The sequence below is a fragment of the Grampus griseus genome (assembly GCF_964374135.1).
Source record: "Grampus griseus genome assembly, chromosome: 4".
Lineage (NCBI taxonomy): Eukaryota > Metazoa > Chordata > Mammalia > Artiodactyla > Delphinidae > Grampus > Grampus griseus.
The window spans coordinates 87,736,888-87,761,551 of record NC_138997.1 but is presented as its reverse complement, the minus strand read 5'-3'; the positions used below and the strand labels follow the sequence as shown (position 1 = coordinate 87,761,551).

The 24,664-nt window shown below is 35.2% G+C and overlaps 1 protein-coding gene and 1 long non-coding RNA gene across 6 annotated transcripts in view; one reads left to right on the top strand and one right to left on the bottom strand.

The window, feature by feature from the left end:
- The window catches only part of PCDH7 (protocadherin 7), a gene marked incomplete at its 5' end in the record, with an annotated part of 409,595 nt that overhangs the window by 328,023 nt on the left and 56,908 nt on the right, over window positions 1–24,664 (top strand). The gene's annotated exons all lie outside the window — the stretch shown is intronic.
- Window positions 5,510–23,346, bottom strand: LOC309821666. The gene is made up of 4 exons (XR_014296650.1): window positions 23,180–23,346; window positions 21,335–21,363; window positions 17,624–17,779; window positions 5,510–5,592 (listed from the first exon to the last, which is right to left on the bottom strand). It is a non-coding gene; the product is annotated as an uncharacterized lncRNA (long non-coding RNA).

The window sequence follows — 24,664 nt, the reverse complement described above, 5'->3', positions numbered from 1 at the left end:
AAGACCTAGGGTGTTAAGTAACTTGTACAAGTTTATTTCACTTGTAAGAAGGAATCTTGGTTTCTGTCCAGACCTCTCTGAGCCCAGGTTGTAACCAATTCACAGTACAGCCTTCTCTTTGAAAGAACAAGCCTGGGTTCTTCACTGACTTCCCTTTATTGTCATGTTGGTTTCTATGGAACATAAAATGCTAGAACATGTATCATTTTTAAGAAAGCCTTAAATTACAGTGTCTGTGTTTTCTTTCAAGTCTGTGTTTTGGGCATTTAAGATGTCCCCTGGATTGAATATTTGTGATTTTATTTTAAAATCTATTTTAGCAGAAGCTACCAGGTGGTAATTGGTGTGCTAGGTTTGTCTCCCAACACTGCATGGTTCATGAAATCATTTTTGTTTGTTTGATTTCTTTTTAAGTCATGTAATGTATAAGGTATTCAGATAGTGATATGATGATGATGAGGCAAAATCCAAAGATTATAATTTTAATTGTTTTCTAGAGGGTTAGTCTAAAGATCCTACTTTGTTTAGTCCCCGAGACTATAACTATTAGAAAATATAAAATCATATTTGTTTTATGCATTATAAAATTTATCTAGGTTTTCTCAAAGAAAAATGTGTCCTGTGTTTAAATTAATTTCCTTCTTTTGCAGTTAAAAAAATATTCTAAGGCAAGAAAGAGTATAAAGAATAGTTTAACAAAACAAACTTAAAACTCAATTTTAAACTCAGTGTTACATAATTAGAGTTCTCTTCTTTTTTTCTGGAATAATTGCATCACCTGTAATATTCCAGGCATGCACATTGAAAGTTAGTTTTTACTGATTTTTTTTTTTAATTGATTGCTGGTTTGACTGAGCTGACCTTTGCTTTAAATCAGAATTGATTGACCAGTTGAGTCAACATGGTTTAATTGGTTGTGCATATACACAGAGACTTTGTTTATTGAATTTAGGATATTCTGAGTAACATAATTTCCCTCTGCTTCTCTTCTGCTCCAGGAAACACTCTGCTTTATGATTGCATTTAATAAGGTGTCAGAAAGCAAATGGAAATAGTACCATACACAAGGGAGAGGAACAATGGATTCAGCAACTGTTTAACATCCAAAGAAACCATTCTTACAAGATTGTTTCAGATTCATATAGTTTGTATATTACACTTATTTGTTATATTAAAGATGGTATCTGAAATCTGGCTTCTGTAAAGTTATCAGAAAACCAAAAGCCATTGACAGTATGATAGCCATCTATTATAACTGTATGATTTCCAACATTTAAAAAAAATTGGAGAGCCTCCTAGAACAATAGGATAAATCTGAATGCACTAAGGATACTGCATTCTATCCCTGTGTTTCCAAGTTACATTTTTACTGTTGTAACAGGGTAGCATAGTGTGCAAAAGAAATTAAGTAATACATAAAAGAACAATATAGATTCTGAGATCTTGGTGGAGGATAAAAATAATAGTTTTCTTGTTCTTTTAAAATATCTCATTTCCTTTATTTTGTCCTTTTTTTTTATCATTTGGACATCAGAAACAGGTCTGAAACTCAGAAATTAATAATCAGAAGGATATGAGAGCCAACTTTCTGGGTGCTAAAGGTAGCCTGCCTCTCAGTGCCAAAATTATAACTGATTTCATAAATTTAGTTCTTGTGTTAGGAACTGTAGTGCCAATGAAAATCAATAAAAACAATTTCCTTCTACATTCATGATCCTCTCCTCATACTCATTCTTCACATTCTTTTCAGGACCATTTTGTCAAAATGCCGCAGGGCCATACAAAACGTAATTTTGTGTTTCTGTGTGTATGTCCCATGAAACCTGATTTTTCCTGTGTGCTTTTGATTGGTATGAAGTGCAAAAGGGGTTTTAGGCAAAGTAAAAATTTCACATTTTCATAGTTTTTAAAATATTGAAGGAAACACCAAGTTTTGTCATTTTTTATATAAAATTTGAGGCTGCACACAATTTACATACTGTAAGTAGTATATTCATATAGAGAGCATGTGTGTATGTATAATTACATGTGTGAATAATATATTTGCTGAGTTAATCCTTATTGGATATCTGAAAAGATACTGAGCAAATAAAGATTAAAATGCAATTTTTAAAAAGAAAGACCTTGTTAAGTCCACAAATCTTTAACATAGTTGAAAACTCAGATGCTTCCAGACAGATAGGTTATTATTCATTAATTAATTCTCTCACTCATTCATGTATTCATTTATTCAAAGCATTTATCAAAGCTGGGGGCCATGTGGATTGTAATGGCAGGGAAAATACATGTATTGGTGTATCTTTTTCTTCAAAAAGCTTATTTAAATATTCAGACTATAATATAAGTTTAATACAACCAAGTACACAATACATCATTTCTAACACCAACTTATTATTCCTTTAGATTTACGTGGTTCACCTACATTTAATTCTTGGGCATTGATGCTTCAAAATAATTCACAAACATTTTGTAAGAATTGAGTATACTACTATGCATGCAGTGTTTAATCTAGGGCCTGACTCATCATCATATTCAATAAATTATAGTAGTTATTATCAATATTATTTTTTTCCAAAACTGTCCAAATGAGATATGTATTATTGTTTTCCATTTCACAGTTGAGCAAACTGATTCTCAGGTTAAGTTATTTTTAAAAGAGACTGCACAAATTAAATGGTACTGCTAACGTTGAAAGCAATAGATAATTGATTTTAAAGAATGATGTTATCTTCTTGAAGACAAGGGGATATTCATAGTAGTATGTTCATTATTTAAATTGTCTGTCCCAGTCTGTAGAGTATAATGTTATCTAATATTTAATGAGCATGCATGTGTTAGACATTGGGCTAAGCAATTCTCGTTATGTCTTCTATATATTATAATATCTCAATGAGTGTAGGTTTTTTATAAATGTCACCATTTTATAGATGAGGAATCTGAGATTAAGAGAAGTTTAGCAATCCTCCTCAAATCAAATAGCTGGTAATCGTTGAAGAGATTTAACCCAGTTCCAAGCGAAAAGTACGTACTACTTTTAAGCTTGATGTTGTACTGACACAAAGTCTGTAAAAATGTGCTGAAAGCTCAAGATAATTTGACTATTTGGGATTTTTTTCCCATGTCTATTACAATATACTGTATATCAAAAAGCAGGTTAAGGGACCTAGCATTATGTTATGGGCCATGTAGTAAGTATCACTACTGTTTTCAAAATGAAAACTTAGAATGTTAGGTACAAAGAAATTTAGATTATCAATAGAATAAAATCAGATAAAATTTTGCTTATGTCCACTTGGCCATGCTGGGGATAAGCCCTTCTGTGATTATTTATTATATGTTATTTTAATACAACAGAATAACATATTTAATACAGGAAGTTTGGAAACAACATGTATTTAAAAAGTCAGATTTCTTCCTATCACCCAGAGATAACAACTTTGAAAATATTGACACATATGCATGTAGTATTCTCTCATTTTGCTGTATGCTTGTATGGAGCATGTTCTGGGTGGAGGGGGTGTGGTGGTGGCTTAAAACAACAGAAATTTATTCTTTCACAGTTGTGGAGTCTAAAAGTCCAAAATCAAGGTCTTAGCAAGGCCACACTTCCTCCAAAGTCTCTAAGTAGAATCATTCCTAACTTCTTAACTTCTGGTGGTGGCAGCAATCCCTGGCCTTCCTTGATTTACAGGTGCATTGCTCCAGTCTCTGCCTGTAACCATGTGGTGTTCATCATGTGTGTCTGTCTTCACATTGTCTTCCCTGTTCTTATAAGGATACCAGCCATATTGGATTAAGGGTCCAGTATGACCACATCTTAATTGTGTCTGTAAGGACCCGATTTCCAAATAAGTTCACATTCTGTAATGGGAGGTGTTCAACGTATCTTTGGGGGATACAATCAATTCCATCAGAAACACAATACTTACAGAATTAGAATTTTGTTTATGTATTATTTCAGGGCTTTTTTCATTGTGAACAACTTACATTGTCATTAATGAAGATAATTACACTTGATTACAGTTCTCCAGTTGACTTACTTTTATTTCTAATGTAGTAAAAATCTTTAATTTAAAATTCCAGTTGTCAAATAATATGGTAATGAACTTTATCACCCCATGGTGCATTTGTGAGGAAGTAAGACAGCCCTCTGAGAGATGCTGTGTAAACCTGGCATGTTATTAGTTTCCTCTGGCATTGCAGGGACACTAGACATTTGACTTGTTCTCATCCTTCCCCCCGCATATTGGTAATAAATATAAGATCCGTGTGGCAGCTTCAGTCTGGTGTACTTGGCTGTGAGTCATCTTAACAACCAGGAGAGCAATTCTTGGTGAGGTGGAATGAGCAGCGCTTTAATAGCAGTGCTTAGTGGGAAGGCTGTCTGAGAGGCAGAAAAGAGACTTTAAATTAAATGGACTTTACAGAAAATTGTCTTCACTTTGTAGTTTGGAGTCAGGGTGGCAATTTTCAACTTTCTTTTCCCTCACTTACCTGTTGCTAAGAGATCACATTCAAGGTAAAATTAATGCTTCTCCATTACAAAGCATGTAGTCAGCAGTGGAAGAGGAAATATAACATGCGGTTCCTATGTCGGTTAGGACTTTAGAAAAATACGTGGCATTAAGAGACAGAATCATGTGTCCAGTAGGTATTTGACAAATGATTATTAAATGAATCAGCGGGTACTGAGTAGTAAGTGTTAAGGGTCTGTCATTGTGACTGGATGCTTTTTGCCTTAACTTCTTTGTTTTTTCCTTTCTTCAGCTTTTTAACTCTTAAGAAAATCAAAAAGCATTCTATCAAAGTAGAGTTGATGGTCATTATTATCCACTAGAGTTCACTGTAATATTAACAGAAATTGCCTATGACTCTAGAATCTGTTAGAACCAGGGAAAAAATTACTTTATATCAGGACACTTTTCGTTGTGTAATACGATTTCAGGGTTAGCAGCGGATTTCCATTGATAATAGAGGTGAAACTGGATAATAGAGGTGAAACATGTTATAGGGTGATTAAGTTCTAGACCTTTCCCTTCAGTGTTCTTGAAAGATAGTATCTTGTATGTGAGTGTTCCTTGTATCCTCAGAAACATCATGCTGACCAATGATCACCATCCAGTTCTAAGTCAGCCACATCCTTCAACAAATATTCACATCTAATTCAAGTAAGGCTTCACTTGAGTTTCTGTGACACTACAATGCAGTGCAAGATGAGGTTATTTTTTCTTAAGGTTCACTCTGTAATTTAGGAGATAATACCTGCAAATAATTAGAACAGCAGTCCCCAACCTTTTTAGCACCAGGGACCGGTTTCCTGGAAGACAGTTTTTCCAGAGGGCATGGGGGAGGGATGGTTCAAGAGGTAATGCAAGCGATGGGGAGCAATGGGGAGGGATGGGGAGCGATGGGGAGCGATGGGGAGGGACGGAGAGCGATGGGGAGCGATGGGGAGTGGCAGAGGAAGCTTTGCTCACTCACCTGCTACTCACCTCCTACTGTGAAGCCCTGTTTTAAAAGGCTGATGATTGGCGCTGGTCCTCGGCCAGGGAGTTCGGGATCCATGAATTAGAAGGAAACGCTTCCTTTCCCCTGTGTTAAAGGAAGGGCTTAGAGTTAGTTCAGCTTGAATATTGTTTTAATGTGATGAGTTTTATAACGTAATACTAATGGTCTATTACATAAGAATAAATGTACTCATAAGCCACCACCCTTAAAAAAAAGACATACAGTCTGCCCAAACACTAAGAAACTTTCAGAAAATTTATATTCCTTTAATTTTTCTCTTCATATTTAATATAAGATTAAAAACAAAGTGAGAATTCAAGTGGGAAATTAGTTCAGGTGTCATCATTAGCCTTTCTCACTCACCAAAGCCACATTCTCGAAGTGTAACAGTTTCTCAGACACCTTCTAATGGGCTTTATTAATCTGTTCTGTGCACTTCCCCCTCTGGAATTTTACTGTGGGATTGCTCTTTCAAAGTACTTTGACATGAACTTTGATTTTAAATGGGGTTTAATGTGCTTTGGTCAGGCCACTGACACAATACTTAACAACCCAAATATGCTTTCCCATATGGAGGGTACCATCTGTGGTAGTAAATATTTTTTCATAAAGGTTCAATTGCTCCCTCTGTTTCCTTTAACCAAAATAATAGTAGACAAGGCACAGTTTTTCATGAACATTTTTAAGCAAGTCTCAATAAATGCATTCATTTCATTCACAGTTTTCTAAAGAAAATGACTAGAGATATTACCGACGCAAATTCGTGTTCCCAACGCACACTGAGGCCAAACAATACCAAAACGTCAGAGCTCGGAATAGAGAAAGGTTTATTACAGGGCCATGCAAGGAGAACAGGTGGCTTCTGCTCAAAAACACCCTGAACTCCCCCACGGGTTTCAGCAAAGCATTTATAAAGACCAGGTGAGGGAAGGGTGTCCGAGGGTATGTGATCAGCTCATGCACAATTCTCTGGTTGATGGTGAGGTAACAGGGCAGTTGACATTATCAATCCTTAGGCGTCAGTAGGTCTGCAGGCTACTTGATCACTATCATCAAGTAGTTAATTTCTTCCATTTGGTGGTGGTTTTAGCATCTGAAAAACTCAGGAAATATGCATAAGATACTATTATCTGGGTACTTCAGAGAGGAGTTACAGGAGAGGATATATGGGAGGAGTCTGTCTTGGGAAGGCCCCATTGGGTCCTGCTCAGTTGCAGAGACAGTAAAGAAAAATAAAATAATAATTATGCAGTCCCCGGGTACAGTCATACACAAGGACTAGTTGCTGATCATGATAGAGTAGAAAAAAGGACTGGTGAGAGGAGAAGTCTGGGCTTTATTCCTCTCATCATCACAAACACAAGTCTCAGCTGTCTCATTTCAAAATAAGGGATCTGGAAGAGTTCCATGCTTTCCAAATCCACTGCACATCCATCCATTCAGCTGTGAAGCATGTTCAAAATACAAATACCTTAGCTCCAGCCCAGTCCAGAATAATCTGAATTTAGGACCAGTGCCCAAGAATCTGTGTTCTTTACTCCATAGTGATTTTGATTGCACAAAACAAGGTTTGGGAACCACTATTCAAGTAATCCCTAAGATCTATTTCAATTCCTAATGGATATGACTCTCAAAGTCTAATTCAGAGAAATTTCATCTATGAGCTGGAATATGCCTGGTTAGGATTAATCCAATCCAGGATTGGATTCTGAGCTCTGCTGTTTACTTGCCTTGTGAGGCAAGACTTTAAATTGTTGAGACTCAATTTCTTTCTCCAAAAAATGAGGATAGTATTAGCTGCATTGCCCTGGACTGTTGCTTGTATTATAGTACTTAGTATGGTAAGTACTTCCAGTAAATATTAGCTGGAAGGATAAAGGGAGTGAGAGTGAAAATTGACCAGATCACAAAATGAAATATTATCAAGGCACCAGAAAGAAATATAAGTATATATGAAATGAGTGAGGAGTAACATAATGTTTGCTAAGCTTCCATTATGTCACCAACTTAATTCATTTCTCTTAATGAGCTTACAACACCTTTTTACAAAATTTCAATGAATCACACAAGCTTCTTCTTTTAAAGATCTGTAGGGAATCTTGAAAAGTTCATTCTAAGATATAGTAGAAGATTGTCCACAGCAAGAGATATTAAATTGTTAAAAATAAATTATACATACAATGAAATAATGAGAACAGCAGAAATTCTCCTCCAGTCTTGAATAAAGAATAGTTTAAGCCTCACAGTCTCTCTTATATCAAAAGATGCTTTTTCAATATTTGCTGTCTACTTCTTAAGGATCTAATTCTTCATAACTGTTTTTAAATACATAGTTTCTTCTACCCATGGGCTTACAGTTTGATACAGTCCACACACAATTACTTTTAGAGAGACTGAATATGGAGACAAGATTTTCTAAATGTATTGCTAGTTTTGTCTTGTGGGAAAATGGGACTTTAATATTTTTTCTACTTTTGAAACTACAATTCTCATAATTTTTGTCTTCTTTCTTTCCTTTGATTCTATTAACTCAAGAGAAAAGAGAAAAAAAAACATTCAGTGGCATTCAACTAACACATTGTTGCTGTATAAAAATTCCCACACAGCAAGATGACTTGTAAGCTGAAGCTGGACAGAATGTATAGGAACTGTATTTGGCTTGTAGGGTCCAATACATACATCCTGGTACAAAGAGCATTTCAGCACAAAGAATTCAATAATCTGACACTTCTCTTGTGAAGTACATTATTCTGCTGTAGAGAAAATTGCTATGGCCAAATTTTTCAGTAGGATTCAATTCTCTATAATAGCCCAGCAAAGTCAGACCTCAAACGAAGCTGTGATCTGCCTTGTATGTCTCCTCATAACTACTGAAGATTTCCAGGGAGGTAGGAGGTCTCCCTAACCTGTCTGCTGGGATCCTTAAGTTTAGTTCAAGTTATAAGAAAGGAGGCTGTGGCCATTGAACTTCACCTGACATCGGTCTTTGTCACTGTATCCTTAACTTCTGAGTATTTGTTCCAGGGCTAGAGTATAAATAGGGTGAACAGTGCCTAGAGCAGATTCTGTGACTCATATAAGTCATAATTACACTGGCCATGCAACTATTTCCAGAACAGACATAAGACCTATAATTCAGAGAATAACATTTGTTTTAAAATTTGGTTCCAGATACTTCCCTTGACTTTGTCCTAGAAATGTTGGGGTAACAGAAAAGATGACCTCTTTGTTAAGTACACATAACTTCTCAATATGTGTGTGTATTTACATATTGAAATAGCTGTTACATCTGAGATAAATGCTAAATTGATAGACAATATAAATGCTTTCTAAAATACTCTATGATTTCCTCCTCTGTGTCTTTATTTTTAGGGATAAATAAGAGTTTTTAAAAAGGGAGTTTACTTCAACCATAATGCAGCCCTCTGCCAACTGTTGCAGAAGAGGCCTTTAGACTTTCAGAAACATTAATCCATGGAGGACTTGGTTTATTCTGCAGTCTGGCCATTAAAAACCTTATCCAATTCATTCACTTTGCAGAAATAAGCAAGTCTCCATGGTACCTCATGCCTCAAGTTTCCTTGTGAAAATACCTTTCCTTTTCATGGAATTTAGGGCATTCTCAGTAATCATTGGAAGAATTTTGTAACCAAAAAAACTATCAGAGAAATCCCAGGGAGAAGAAATGAGCATCACCTTACATATTATTAAAAATAATACTTAAGGAAGGCAGAACTGAGATTGCAATACATTTCCTTCAAAATGATACTTTAATGATTTGAAGTGCTTTAGAATAACCTTTAGTTTTTGTGTAAACTTTTCAGAACAAATGATAATACAAGTTATATGTAATTATACCAAAATTTCCTTAAAAACTGAAAACTTTCTATTAAAAAAAGGTGAGGAAAATTTTCTTATTAGATCACCTGTCCATGTGGCATAATTTTTTCTAATATTTTTTTCATGCTTATACTTGTTAATTTTTATATCTGTTTATAAGATTGAATTAGCTATATTGGGGGGTATTTGTCTTTTATTGTTTTATTGTTTTATTTCTTTGTGTGTGTATGTGTATGTATGTGTTAAAATTGACATATAATGTTATATTAACTTCAGGTGTACAACATAATGATTTGATGTTTGTATATATTGTGAAATGATCACTACAATAAGTCTACTTAACATCTGTCACCATACATAATTACAAAAATATTTTTCCTGTGATGAGAATGTTTAAGATCTACTCTTTTCACAACTTTCAAATATGCAATACAGTATTATCAACTATAGTCACTGTGCTGTACATTATATCTCTATGACTTATTTTATAACTGGAGGTTTGTACCTTTTGACCCCTTCACCCATTTTGTGTATTTTGTAAGAATATAAATTAATCTCAAGTTTTCTCAGTTTTAGTTCATTTTCAGTTGGCGATTCTCTCAACCAATCAACTGTAAGCTGAATTTTTGAAGTTTTGCCTTTTATTTTTGAATGTTGGACACTAACATTTTATTTTATTTTTAGGTTTTGCCTTCTTAAAAGCTGAAATATTATGCAATAATCTTTCACAGCTCAAATGCTTTAATTGTATTATTGAGATACATAATGCAAATGATCTGGTTTTCAATCTGATAATAGACTTATCTAGTCAGACTTCAATTTTAAAAGGTAAAAGTATCTAATTTTAAAAATGATACAAATGAACTTATTTATAAAACAGAAACAGACTTACAGACATCAAAAACAAACTTATGGTTACCAAAAGGGAAACATGGCAGGGAGAGATAAATCAGGAGCTTAGGATGAACATACACACACTGATAGATAACTAACAAAGACCTACTGTCTAGCACAGGGAACTCTACTCAGTATTCTGTGATAGCCTACATGAGAAAAGAATGTGAAAAAGAATGAATATATTTATATACATTATTATATATTTATATATATATATATATATGTATAGCAGAATCACTTTGCTGTACACCTAAAACTAACACAACATTGTAAACCATCTATACTGCAATAAAATTAAAAAATAAAAAATGAAAAGGTAAAAGTAGCCCAAGCCTAAAATGAATTTTCCTTTCAATTGAAGGCAGAATTGATACAAAGTGACTTCTTGGAAAAGCTGAAATATGCATGTATGTGTGAGAATGAATGTTTTTTTGCCTACCATCAACTTCTACTCTGGGTGTTCTAAAGAATTCACTTCACCTGGAGTATGATTTATCAATTTACCAACACATAGGCTCCATATGTCTATCATTCAATGGTATAATTTTTAACGTGTTTCATTTAAACAAAATGGCCATAAATATTTAGACGGACATCTGACAATGAATACTTTTCAAACTGGGGTAATGTTTTAGCATCATTGATCCAGCAAGATCCAATAATAAGACTGACTTTTTGTTTAATAGAATTCTCTCTACGATGATGTTCCACTCCATTAGTGAAAAGGGAGTTGCTCAAGTTACATAGATATGTTCTCAAGGACATTGGTTAATAAAACACAGACCTCTGTGCCTGGGTGTTGAATGTTTACAAGTAGGTATTTGTTCAAGCAAACCATTTTGTTGTATTAATCGAATGACCACTGTATTAAACTTAGGCTTATGTAGAACTAATCAGATTTTTAAAATCAGTGTAGCCTATAGAAAATATTTCTCAAGGAATACCATCAAATCATTTTGTCTTTAGGTTTCTATACAAAAACTATAAGAACATATGCAAAAATATCAAAAGAATACATAATCGGAAGTTACTTTTACAGAGGAGGTTGTATTATATTTTTTTCTCCTGAACGCTTACATTTTAAAGCTAAGTATGTTAGATTTATGGAGATGAATAAATGTATGTATTTGTTAATACACTGTTGCAACGTAGGGACATTTAGACTTATATCAGACACAATTTATATAGGTCCTCCAAAAAAAGACACTATGTAGTATTTCGCTGAGTTTGTGTAAAATACTATAGCTGTCTCTAGGATGCCTTTCCCTTGTGGAAAAGAAGCTTAATTCTGCCAAGCCAAGAGTGCAGGGCCCCTTCCTGCCCTTATTTGCTTTTAGAGATTCATGCTGTCAGGTTGTTAAATGGGCTTTGACAGAAGCAAAGGTAATTCAAAGCTCACTCACAGGTAGAATAGTCTTTAGTAGATTTTTTTAAGTCTGAGAGGGGAAATATATATATAGAAAATGCATAGTATTAATTCACTGTGTGGCTGTTATTTTCCCAAATGCCCAAAACACATCATCTTTCTGAAGCTATATTTTAAATTCATCTTAATATACTTTCATGTACATGTGTGTCTATTTATTTACAAACAAGACTATTTTTTTATCCATATGAAAGAAAATCAGTTATTCATCAAGAAAATAAATTTGGTAGCAAATGCATTTTTTGGGAGGTAACCTTTCATAATCCAAGTACTGTTAAATACATCTTTGACTAGATCAATCTAACAGAATCATACTTTGGAATTACAGAAAAGAGTTGAAGGTTTTAGCAAATGTAGGTAAATTTTAGTTCTATACTCTTTGCTTTTGATGTTTGACAAATCAATTCATTAGTGATGAAATAATGGGATAAGTCTGCAGAGAGAGCTCAATTCATTGCATTTATCCCACCCACCTTAGTTCATCTGCAGAGTCGGTGCTCTGATTTCATGAGCACATATCCCATCATCCTCCCTGGCATAAGCCCTTCACTTTTCACTTAGCTGTGTAATAGTTAGTAAGCTATTCCCTTTTCCCTTTGTTCTTTTAGAAATACACAGGAATATAGCATTTAGAAAGAACTTTTCCTGTAGTGTTAAATAGATTCTGTAATTAATAGTAGATACCAATATAGGATATCTGCATTCCTGGGTATTCTGAAGAGAGTGAGAACACTTTCTTTGGTTGTTATTACTTTTAGATTAGCTCATATAAATAACTACTTTTAGTACTAAACTTGTGTCAGAGCTGACTCATTTTTACTATCTTTGTTTTTCTAAGTTTGGAAATGTAACAAGCTAATTTTCTTTGGAAGACAGTATTGGAGCAGTTCAAAACACACCATAGATGCACATTAGCACATTTCTAGATAAAAACAAAACTGGTATAAATCTCTAAAGAAATCACTTGGACAAATAAAAATACCCAATTCAATGAAGGGTTTTACCAGGTCTGGTCATCTTTGGCAGAAATAATATGTGAGATCTATTTTGAAAAAATGCAAACAGGATAATGTTTATAACTATATCAGTTATTCTATTGAGCATTGCAGTTGTCTCGCCCTAAAATGTGTGCTCCTCTGCACAGCTGTAAGAGAGTGGTACAAAGAAAACCATATATGATCTCATTTAAATGGCTTGTAATTGCATACACACATAAAGGCTTGTGCACCGATAATTATGACTTAATATAAACAGACCCAGTTAGAAAGAAATGAGGAAAAGGGAAACACTGACAATGTGTGAAGGAATACAGAAGAGGGAGGGATGGCTATTTGACTAAGAGCAAGGAAAGGCTTTGTGGAAGAGTAACCATTTTACATGGGTTTTGGAAAATGTGTAAGATTTCACAGGTAGTGTCATTAGTGGAAAGAGGCAACAGCAAGCACAGGGAACAGCATGAGTGGAGACACAAAGTCCAGAAATCTGAAGCCATTTCAGAGAGTCATTTTATCTCAGTCCCCTTACACAGAGCACATTGTGGGAATGAATCAAATATAAGGTGAAAATGATAGCTGCATGCAGTTATCTGTTCATTCACTCATCCATTCAGTTCACCGAGGTCCTGAAATGAGCTATTCCCTGGTATAAACTACTGATACGTTCAGAAAAAAGGTGAATAAAATATAATGCTTGTCCAGGAGGAAATCATTCTTTTTTTTTTTTTGTCGGTATGGGGGCATCTCACTGTTGTGGCCTCTCCTGTTGCGGAGCACAGGCTCCGGACGCGCAGGCTCAGCGGCCATGGCTCACGGGCCCAGCCGCTCCGCGGCATGTGAGATCTTCCCGGACTGGGGCACGAACCCACGTCCCCTGCATCGGCAGGTGGACTCTCAACCACTGAGCCACCAGGGAAGCCTGGAAATCATTCTTTATTGTGGAATATGGAAATAAAAACAGATAATTACAAGGCCATGTAATAAATTCTTTACTTGGAATGTGCAGAGTGCTATGAGAATAAAACGCATGTATCAATTAAATCTGCTTGGGAGAATCAGGAAAAACTTAATGGAAAAATTGACATTTGGCATGGATCCTGAAGGGTATGTAAATATTAGGGTGGATGAAAAGAGTATAAGATGAATTGTCAAAGCAGATGAAATAAATATTTGTAAATGAAGACAGGTGTAGAAAGGCATAATGTGTCAGAGTGGGGGACTTGAGTGCTATGCTTAGGAGATAGGACTTTATTCCATAGCCCTACAGACTTTGCAATTCTGTGAGTAGAGAAGTCAAAGATCTTAGCTGAACTTTAGCACCATTCCTTGGGAATTGATTTATAGCCTACATAGACAAACGAAATGGGCTGTAACTTAGTCAACCCACTAATATCTAGTACCTTCTAAATTATATTCATATCTTGGATCAAGTAGAATTTATAATGTATCAATCACTAAAAAGAACTGAAGGATTTATCTGATAAACTGTTAGCCCAATTGCTTCATCCAGTTTACTCAGTTGAACATGAACCTCTGCATTTCAAGAACAGAGCAAATGAAGAGACAATAACTCATTGAGTGTCATAAGAAACTCAATGGACAAATGAAACATTTTAGATCAAGGTTATGGCTGTTTCTATATAAGGTCACCAAATAGGATAAATCTGAAAAGAAGCACATCTGCTATGTGTAATAAAATAGTAGTTTCTCTAACCTCTGCCCTAATCTTGATGATATATAATGATTATATGGAACGATTGTCTTACTGTGTTCATATATAAGTTTATAGAACAAAGTATCTTTTTTAGGTAGGTAAATCATAATCCCTTTCAACATAGGTATTCAATTCCTTGTTTAAAATCCTCCAATCCGAGCTTCCCTGGTGGCACAGTGGTTGAGGGTCCGCCTGCCGATGCAGCGGACACGGGTTCGTGCCCCGGTCCGGGAAGATCCAACATGCCGCGGAGCAGCTGGGCCTGTGAGCCACGGCCGCTGAGGCTGCGCATCCGGAGCCTGTGCTCTGCAACGGGAAAGGCCACAGTGGTGGGAGGCCCGCGTACCGCAAAAAAAAAAAAAAAAAAAAATCCTCCAGTCCATCTCTCTAAGAATGAAATTTAAATTCCTTGGCATGCCTTATAAATATTCCAGTACCTAAACCCTGCATAATCCTAAACTCATCTCCTGTCATCCTCTTCTGGGCTCACATTCTAACCAAACTGTCTTTCTATCTGTTCCTCAAACACACCAATATTCCACGGCCTTTGCACTTGCTCTTCCTACTGCACACATTCTTTTTCCCCAAGATGCAGACAGCTGTTTTGTCTTTCAGATCCTAGCCCAAATGTCAGCACCATATCTGTTCTAAATTAGATAGACACAATCTCCAATCCCAAAGCCCCAGTCGCACTCAACCATAACACCCCTCTTAACTGAAATCATTCCATTTATCTCCTTGCTATATATTTATTCTGCCTCTCCCACCATTCCTCCCCAACACACACACACACACACACACACACCACGATTGCAAAATATAAGAGCAAGTAACTTGCCCATTTAGCTCATTACTGTTTACATGTGGGCCTAGGACAGTAGGTGTTCAGTTGAATGAATAAAGATACAGCATTCCCATATATTTATATCATTATTTTCAAAGATGCTGTTAATAATGAATACAAACTATTTCTGGGTGTGACTGAAAAGGACAACATATAACTCTTAGTTCTTTCTACACTAGGCAAAAGATTCTTGGTTTGGTTGAAACTTTCATCTATTTGAGCGGCCTAGCCACGCCACTCTACATATGAGATTCATTCCCCCTGATACATTGCTCATCATTTGTACCAGGAAAATTAATAGGAATTAGGAGGAAATGTTAGTGGCCTTTCTTCCTCTCCTCCTACACTAGCATATAATCAACCATGTCCTTCTCATCTTCAGAGTACTTATTAAAGCTTTACTGAAAAAGCCTTTGAAAGGGAGCCTGCATAAAAGAAATTACATGACTGTCTAGACCTCACCCTTTCTTACAGAGACGGATGTGGATAAAAGTGACAGTATCATATTTGCTGTGTGCAGTATGTTTTAACAATATGTTACCATCAACTTTTTGTTGTTGTTGTTCCCGTTGTCTTATTTTCATTTATTCAGCTCTGTTCTATAATCATGCATATGACCTTTGCATTTGCCTGAAAGTGCTCCTTTTACATGGTATGATACTAAACATAGTGATGATAGAGTGCTATTTATAGATTAGCAACACACTCAGGATTGAAAGAGCCAGAGGGCTTTCCTGGTGGTGCAGTGGTTGAGAGTCCGCCTGCCGATGCAGGGGACACGGGTTCGTGCCCCGGTCCGGGAAGATCCCACGTTCCGCGGAGCGGCTAGGCCCGTGAGCCATGGCCTCTGGGCCTGCGCGTCCGGAGCCTGTGCTCTGCAATGGGAGAGGCCACAACAGTGAGAGGCCCGCGTACAGAAAAAAAAAAAAAAAAAAAAAGAGCCAGGATTAAATCAAAAAGGAAAATAACAGATCACAGAGCTGGTTCGGCTAGCTGGTCAGCTTGAACCTCCGGCACATATGTCTCAGTCTCCAGAGTCTAAGTTTCTACCTCTAAGGTATCTTCCCTCACAAGAAAAAGATCTGTAACCTAAACGAAGATTCTGATTCTTTATGTCTGAGATGTGTGATTTTTTAAAGAATCACAGGCAGTTTAGCTATGCACCAGGGTTGAGAACCAGAGGTCTGGATTATGACTTGAGAACCTCAAGACAGGTGACCAACTCTCTTCCTCTTTAGGTAACACTAGCTATGTCACAACAGAGAGCAAAGGTCAGTGTCTGACTATCTGGGTATGGGTCCTACCATGTCTCATGGGAGTTGATGTCTGTAACTACGTTAAATCTGATGAGAAATGTGATTTGTCAAGAGCTTTTTAAATCCAAAATTTCCTTCATTCCTCTTTCCTTCTTTCCTTCCTTCAATTATTTTCTCCATTTTACCTCCATATCCCAGAAGCAAAGTTCAAACAGTTTTAAATTCAAAGGTGTGCACAATATTCCAGCAAGCCATGGCATAGTTCGTGTAGGCGTAAAGCCAGTATGCCTGTTCCAATGTGCATTTTGATCTCCTAGGAATATTTATATCTCTATAATCTCCTTAGGGTTAAGTAGCATGCAAATACTATTTGGCACATATATTTTATTCTAGTGAGGCAGTTATTTTGCTTGCCCCTGTATAGTCTGAAGTCTGAAAGCATGCTGTTTTTAAAGCTCTTAGAATAGAGTAGAATGAATTTTGTCTGTTATGACACAATATGTCTGAAGGACCAGCTCTTCATCATCAAGTTTATGTTACCAACTCTCTTAGTGTGTACTAAGTTATGTCAATTAAACCTATATCCAGATACAACATGTTCACCTTTTGTGGTAATGTCCTTTATCAGAAAGTATCATTTTAATTCATACTTTATTTAACTCTCTTTTGAAGCCTGTCACTATTAAAAAGAAAAACATTTAATAATGCATTTCTTTCATGCAGAAATGTTCCAAAGGAAAATATTAAATATAGAAATTTATTACTTTCTACTTTCTTAAAACATAAATAAGACTTTAATTTAAAACAATGGTACTAAAATATACTGCTGGTGTTGATGTTTTCTCATCTAAATTGCTTTTAAATCTTTATACTTATAAAGTCCTCTACACTTTATTCAAACAAACAAATATTGAATAAGTTACATTTTATTCTTATTTTCTCAAATTATTCATATGCCAAAGAAAAAAGCCAAAATTGCACTTTTTCAGCATTTCAACAGAATTAATATTATTATAGCTGTTAACTTTATGAAGATCTCAAACAGAAAGGGAGATCAGATATGGAACGTTATTACACAGATTATCTATTAATGTAATTCACCACATTAAAAGATTAAAGAAGGAAAAAAAATAATGGTCTTACCAACAGATGAAACAACTCTCATTCATTTCAAACAATAGCTTAGCAAACTTGGAATGAAAGGGAATTTTCTCCATCCTCAGGAAATGTTATATTTAGCGATGAAACATTGGAAGAATACCTTTAAAATTTGAAACTAGGCAAAAATGCTCATTATCACTGCAAAAGACAAAAACGGAAGAGAAGAAATTGTAATGATTGGAAATGCTATCTATATTACATACACATTAATGTGATTATATCATATATATGTACAAATCTAATGAAACATATGCAAAGCTTTTGCAAAAGGATGTTAAGTTGGAAGTTAACAATGAGTTGCAAAGACAACAGATATCAGATACCAAAGAGAATGGCAGACAAATAAATTACAAATTTTCAAAGGAAACTTTCAAAATAATTTACATCCTGTCTCATATCCCTCATCATGACATGCTTATGAAAAAGAATTGAAAGGGAATTGCGGATAGGTAGAGACCATTTAAGAGCTTATTTTGGTTAGATCTGATAATATATGTGCTTCACACCCTCCCTTTAGAGTGGAACTGATAAGGAGAGCACATTCTACATGCCAAGATGCCTAAAAAGAAAGCCTTCAATGACCCTACTTGGAGAATTTGATATATGACCCTGATATGTAGAAGGAATGTGGTCCACTGACTAAATCCCAGATAGAAATCTAGAGAACGAGAGAGGAGAGGGGACAAGCTACTTTGATGAAAGAATTAAAATGAGGCAGTTGATTTAGGATCAGCCTGTATCCCAGAAATCATCAGGTTAAGAATGTAGATGTTTTCCAAGAATTAGAAGTGAGCCATGAAGAGAAGAGAGTTGGCTTATAACTAGTTTTGCCTCTGTCTAGTAAGAGTCAAATGTGGAATTTAACAGTAAGAGTCTACATCACCCTGGAAAACTAGGGAGCCAAGGCCAGATATAGAAGCTGGAAGAAAATGGTGTGCCACCCATTTCATTGTAGTTGTAGAAGGACAAGACCCAGCAATGGAACTTTTGTGGAACTTATGAAAGATCCCACAATGGAGTCAGCTTTGAACATCTGCCAGGCCCAAGCCAATTCTCCTCAAAGATTTTTTTTTTAAGGCATTTAGACCTAAATGTATTTTTCAGATAATTTTACAAGTTCATCTCCAAATTTATTTGGGATTAAAAGGTCCAAAATTTGGCAAGATAAATTCTAAGAACAAAATTGGTGATAGGAATTTTCTGTACCTGACATGAAAACTTATTTTAAAGCCTGAGTAGTTCAGAGTATGGTATTCACAGTGTTAGACAAAATAAACAAATGGAACAGAATTAGAAACTATAAAATAGGTCCACATATATATGAGTAATTAATTTACAAAAACTCTATTAGAAATCAGGGGAAAACAATGGTCTATTGACTCTAATCAACAAGTGATCCTGGGATACTTGGGGGTTTGGGATGGATAGAACTCTACCTCATAGAATGCACAAAATAAATCCTGTGGTAGATTAAAGACCCAAAATTTAAGGATAGAAATGTAAAACTTATAGAACGCATATGAAAATATTATGACTCCTGAGTGAGGACAATTCTTTTTCAAGCAAGACACTAAAAGTACAAACTCTAAAGAAGACATTTAATAAACTTGACTTCATTAATATTTGAAAGCTCAGTACAACAGAAGACATGATAAACTAAAGTGAAAAAAGAATACCACGGAGTGTGAAAAGATATTTACAATACTGGGATATATAAACCAAATTTTAAAAATAGGCAAAATAGCAGTTGATGTGAGAAGAGATCCAAATGGCCAGTAAACATGAAAAGATATTCAGTCTCACTAGTAATCAAGTAAAGGTTGATTGAAACTATGCCTAAATACTATTTAACAACTATCAGATTCCAAAGAAGGCTAACAAGAGCATGGTGAGGGTATGGAGAAACAGAAATTCTCATATACTGTCTGTTTGACAAACAACAGTTGGGAGTAAAATTTTGTAGAATCACTTTAGGGAGAAATTTGACAATAGCTAGTAAAGTTAAAGATTTCCACACCTTACGACACATTAATTCTTCTCCTAGATAGACCTTGGAAAAGCCCTTGTACAGGGGCACATTGAGATGTGCCCAGGAATGTGAACTGCAGCTTTGGAAAGAGCACAAATGTCCATTATCAGACTTCTAGATCGACACATTTGGGTGGATTCATACAATGTAACTAATTCCACTGCAGTTAATTCCACTGCAGTTAAAAATGAGTGAACCTATAAGAATCCTCCTGCGAATTCAGGGGACATGGGTTTGAGCCTGGTCTGGGAAGATCCCACATGCTGCGGAGCAACTAAGCCCATGTGCCACAACTACTGAACCCGCTCACCACAACTACTGAAGCCTGCGCACCTAGAGACCGTGCTCCACAACGAGAGAAGCCACCGCAATAAGTCCGCGCACTGCAACAAAGAGTAGCCCCTGCTGTCTGCAGCTAGAGAAGGCCCGCACCCAGCAACAGAGACCCAATGCAGCCAAAAATACATTAATTAATTAATTAATTTTTAAAAAATCAGTGAACATAGAAATAGAAGAGAGTATGGTGTACAGTGGAAGGAAAAGGAATAATTATAAAAGGAAGATAAAGTGATGAGGGGAAAGTACATAATACAAAGAAAACATCAGTAGCAAGAGTAAACACTCAGTAAGAAGTGCCATGTACTTTCTTACACTTCACATAATTTTTCCCCCTGGTCTGGTACCACCTAAGCCCTTGCTTTAGATAGGCTAAAAGCAGGGTCCTAGAACATGTGTTTTAATTAGTTGCTAAATCATTCAGAGTGCCCTCCATAAATCCTATAATTAGAAACATTTAAACATCACTGGATAAAGGCTCCTCTACTATTTTAAAAACGCTAATAAAATGTTTGAGTTGTAAAATGTCACCTGATTTTTCCTACAAATCTATAGATGTTATTAACCTTGTTTTGAAAGGTGTGTTTAACTAGGATACCTATTCTTTGCCTCACACTTGATTGATCAATTTAATTTTTTTTAAATAATAGTATGTGCAGTGAATATGATAAAAATGTCAAAATTTCTGGATTACTTAAAAAATAACAACATTCATAAGAATCCACCTGCCAATACAGGGGACACAGGTTCAATCCCTGGGCCGGGAAGATCCCACATGCTGCGGAGCAACTAAGCCGGTGCTCCACAACTGCTGAGCCTGCACTCTAGAGCCCACAAGCCACAACTACTGAGCCCGCATGCTACAACTACTAGAAGCAACTAGTAGGAGCAACTAAGCCGGGGATCCTAGAGCCTGTGCTCTGCAACAAAGAGAAACCACTGCAATGAGAAGCCCGCACACCACAACAAAGAGTAGCCCTGCTCACCGCAACTAGAAAGCCCGCGAGCAGCAATGAAGACCCAACACAGCCAAAAGTAAATAAATTAATTAATTAAGTAATTAAAAAAAATCCTCAAAAGTGATTCATGTGTGTGGCCTAGTGAATCTTGAAATAGGCTCTCTAAATTATACAAACTAGTCCCAAAGCCATTCTGTAGTATTATCTTTAATGTATACTCACTAGTAACAAGTCAGGGTTTTTTCTAATCTGTAACATTGCTATATCTATTCTTGTACCAACACCCCACTGCTTTAATTACTGTAAATTTTAATATGTCTTAGCATCTACAGGTGGAAGTATGGAGGGCAGGGACTTTGTCTTACTCACCTCTGTATCCTCGGTACCCAGAACATTACCTAACATATTAAGAGCAAAATAAATATAGTTAGGATGAAACAAAACAAAACAAAAAAATCATTTTATGTTTTGACTGTGATTAAAAAAATCGGTGTGAAGAAGTATTAGTGAACCAACAAAGTACTATTAAACCCATAATATTTAATCATTTGATTTATTAGAAACCACTGGAACTCACTGTTAAGTAAATGACTAGTGAATGATAAGTGGAATAAGATTGTTCTTTAGAAGAAAATAAAATTCTTCTTATTTGCATTTATCCCTGTTTTCAAAAGTCATCTATAGCAAATTTTTCTTTGAAGAGGTGGAGCCACAGAAAGCTATAAAATGAGTAAACTTGCCCTAGGCCTTAGCAATAGTACCAAACTGAACTGTAATACATACATAACTTGCAGTATTTTGGAATAATGAAGAAAAATCCTTAAAAGGATTTCTGGTGTTAAAAGATCTATACATACTGTTGATTTCCCGAGAAAAGAGCTGCTTTCAAATTCTATTTCTAAATAGTAAGCAGGCTTTCTTATATTTAAGATTCTGAATAAGATTATTAAACTCTAATCAAGGAAATATCAAACCAGCTAAACTATTAAGCATTTATTCTAAAACTGACCACATTTTATATTTCTTAGATTTTCCACCCAATTATGAATAATCATATATACATATGTATATTTTGATCATTTTATATGCAATTTTATAAATGGGAATATCGATTTAGAAGCACTGTATAACATTTTCTTACTATAGCACTTTGGTTTCTTTTCCTTAGAACTTCACAAGAAGTCCCAATTATATACCTCTACAATGACTCATACTTCTGTCTCTTTCGATATTGCAACATTATTATTTTAGGTTTCCTTGTATGATTTTTGGCCAAGATAGCTGAGATTACATGAGCTTATCTCAAAAACGTTACCAAGGTTCATTTTTCCCATTCCCCAACTTCTTATTTAAAAATAAAAAAGTCAACTGGTCCTTCAATAGCTCAGTTGTAGAATGGAGGACTGTAAAAATAAAAAAAGTCAAAACTATCAGATAGTCTTTTAAGAAATCTCTTAAATATAAAACAAACTTGTTTAAGAAGAGCATTTGTTTTTTACTTTCTTCTTATTTCTAATAGAAAATGAATTTATGGGAAGTTGAGAAAACTGACACAGAATAGTACATGAAACTAATTAAACTGCCTTTGAAAGTCTTGGACTACAGATACAAGTCTTAAATGACTCCACATTACTTCTAGGCTAAACTTTGTCCAATTTTATAGCAAGTTTTCTGTGCTAACAATCATAGTCAAAATTGCAACAACTATAAGATTAGTATAAGTGGAGAACCATATATTAAATATGCATACAAAACACTTTAAATTATATTTATTTTCCACAACTATGAAACATGAGTTTTATTCTGAATTGCTGAGAATAAAATACGGTAAAGTAAGGATTTGTCCGTCCATACTTAGCATAATTCAGATATTTTGTAAATTTTTAGATGCAACTAAACTGAACTGCAAGTTTGGGTGTCTGGACGGTTGTTAGATACTGATGAAAAAGACCTTTTAAAAAAGCAAGAAGGTTAAACTGAATCTTGACATTATCAGAATTTGATTTTAGTTTATTTAGTTTTCAATACTAATCAGATTATATTATTGGTATTTAGAAATTATTCTAAATCTTGTGATATCTTTTGCACAATATAGATATGAACTATAACTTGCCACAATCAATTTTAAGAAAGAATCTTAAAAATCATCTTTTTTATCTTTATGACACACCTCCTGAATTTTTTTGTTTTCAAGATCTTTTCTTTGAAACTTACCTATATAGTATCTCTCTGCCATCCTTTTAAAAAGTGAAAAACCTAATTTCATTTCTGTATATGTCTGAGCCAAATTTTAAAGGATTACGTTCTTAATCTTGACATTCAAAGGAGACATCCCGTGATGCTGTAAATGTTCCAGCAGGATTAAGGAGTGAGACTGCAGTGTCTCTAAGAGCCCTCCAACCCATCTTCAAGATGCTCATTTCTCAGTGGTGGGGCAAGGAAGGACAGAATCTCTAAGCCCTTTACCTCATCAAAGAAGTCAGCTGTGTCAGCGTGTGACTATCTTTAATTTATTATTCAATACCGAGGGAATTAATGCAGTATTTTTGTTTGTAACACTTTCCTCCCCAGCCTTATTCAGTGATGCTGAAATGATAAATAGGAAATGCCGAACATCATAAATATTTTTTCTTTAAAAATTTTAAAGTGGAAATGAAATAAAAAAATCTATAATCATGTATTACATATAGGGTGCTCTGGTCAACACTTTTGCCATTTACTCTATTTCATTGTACTTGTTATATTCAAAGAATAAATATTATCCAGGAATTCCATGTAAAGATTTGATACACAGTTTTGATTCAGGTGATTAAGAAATGCCTCTATACTTCCTGACATAAGTATATTAAGACTGAAGCTGAGCTGCCTATAGTATGGGTACATAAAATACTAACTGGAAAGGAAGGCTGCCTTTGCTTTCCAATAGTGAATATATAGATTGACTGCAGGCAAATATTTAAAAGTTGAGAAATATATGATAGGTCCATTTACAGGGACAAGAATTTAATTTCCCTGCGTCAATAGCCTGAGATGTGAAATTAGTTAAATGCGTGGCTATGGAGCCCTGTTATAGAGAAGTTAGCACTGTGGTTGAATTCAATCGTTGGCTTTCACCTAAACAAGCGTACAGCATTTTTGTCAACTTTCCTAATTAGGCAATGATATCTAGAAGTGTTGAACAAGTAATTTGACTTGGCAACTTCTAAAATTGATCATAAAGTCAAAAACATTTTGTGGCATCCTCCTTATCTGATTCTCATGTTCATCCTTCCTCTTCACTGAGATATCACAACGTTTTTTCTACAAATGACCATGTCAAATCGTTTGATGGCAGATTTAATGCCTAACAGGAAGACACTCTTTAAAGCAGGCCAGAAAATAAAAAAGTAAGTTGAAAAACACAAATAGTGGATTTTTGCCAACTAAGAAAGCATCAGGAAACTGAAGACTGGATCAGTTAATCCAGTTCACTCTTGGTTTTGCTTTGTTTGGAAAAATAGAATCTTTCTCTTGTAGCTTTATAGAGGCTTGTTAGATGAGGTAGAAAATGAATGAGATTTGAGTTTCTGCTCTCTGTGAAGCCTGTGGTGTCCCTAACACTCTCTCCTTCCATTCATCTTTTTGATGTCCAGACCTATGTAAAAATAAAGTAGAGGAGAGTTGCTTTTATTGGTTTTAAGTAAATAAATTAAAATTGCT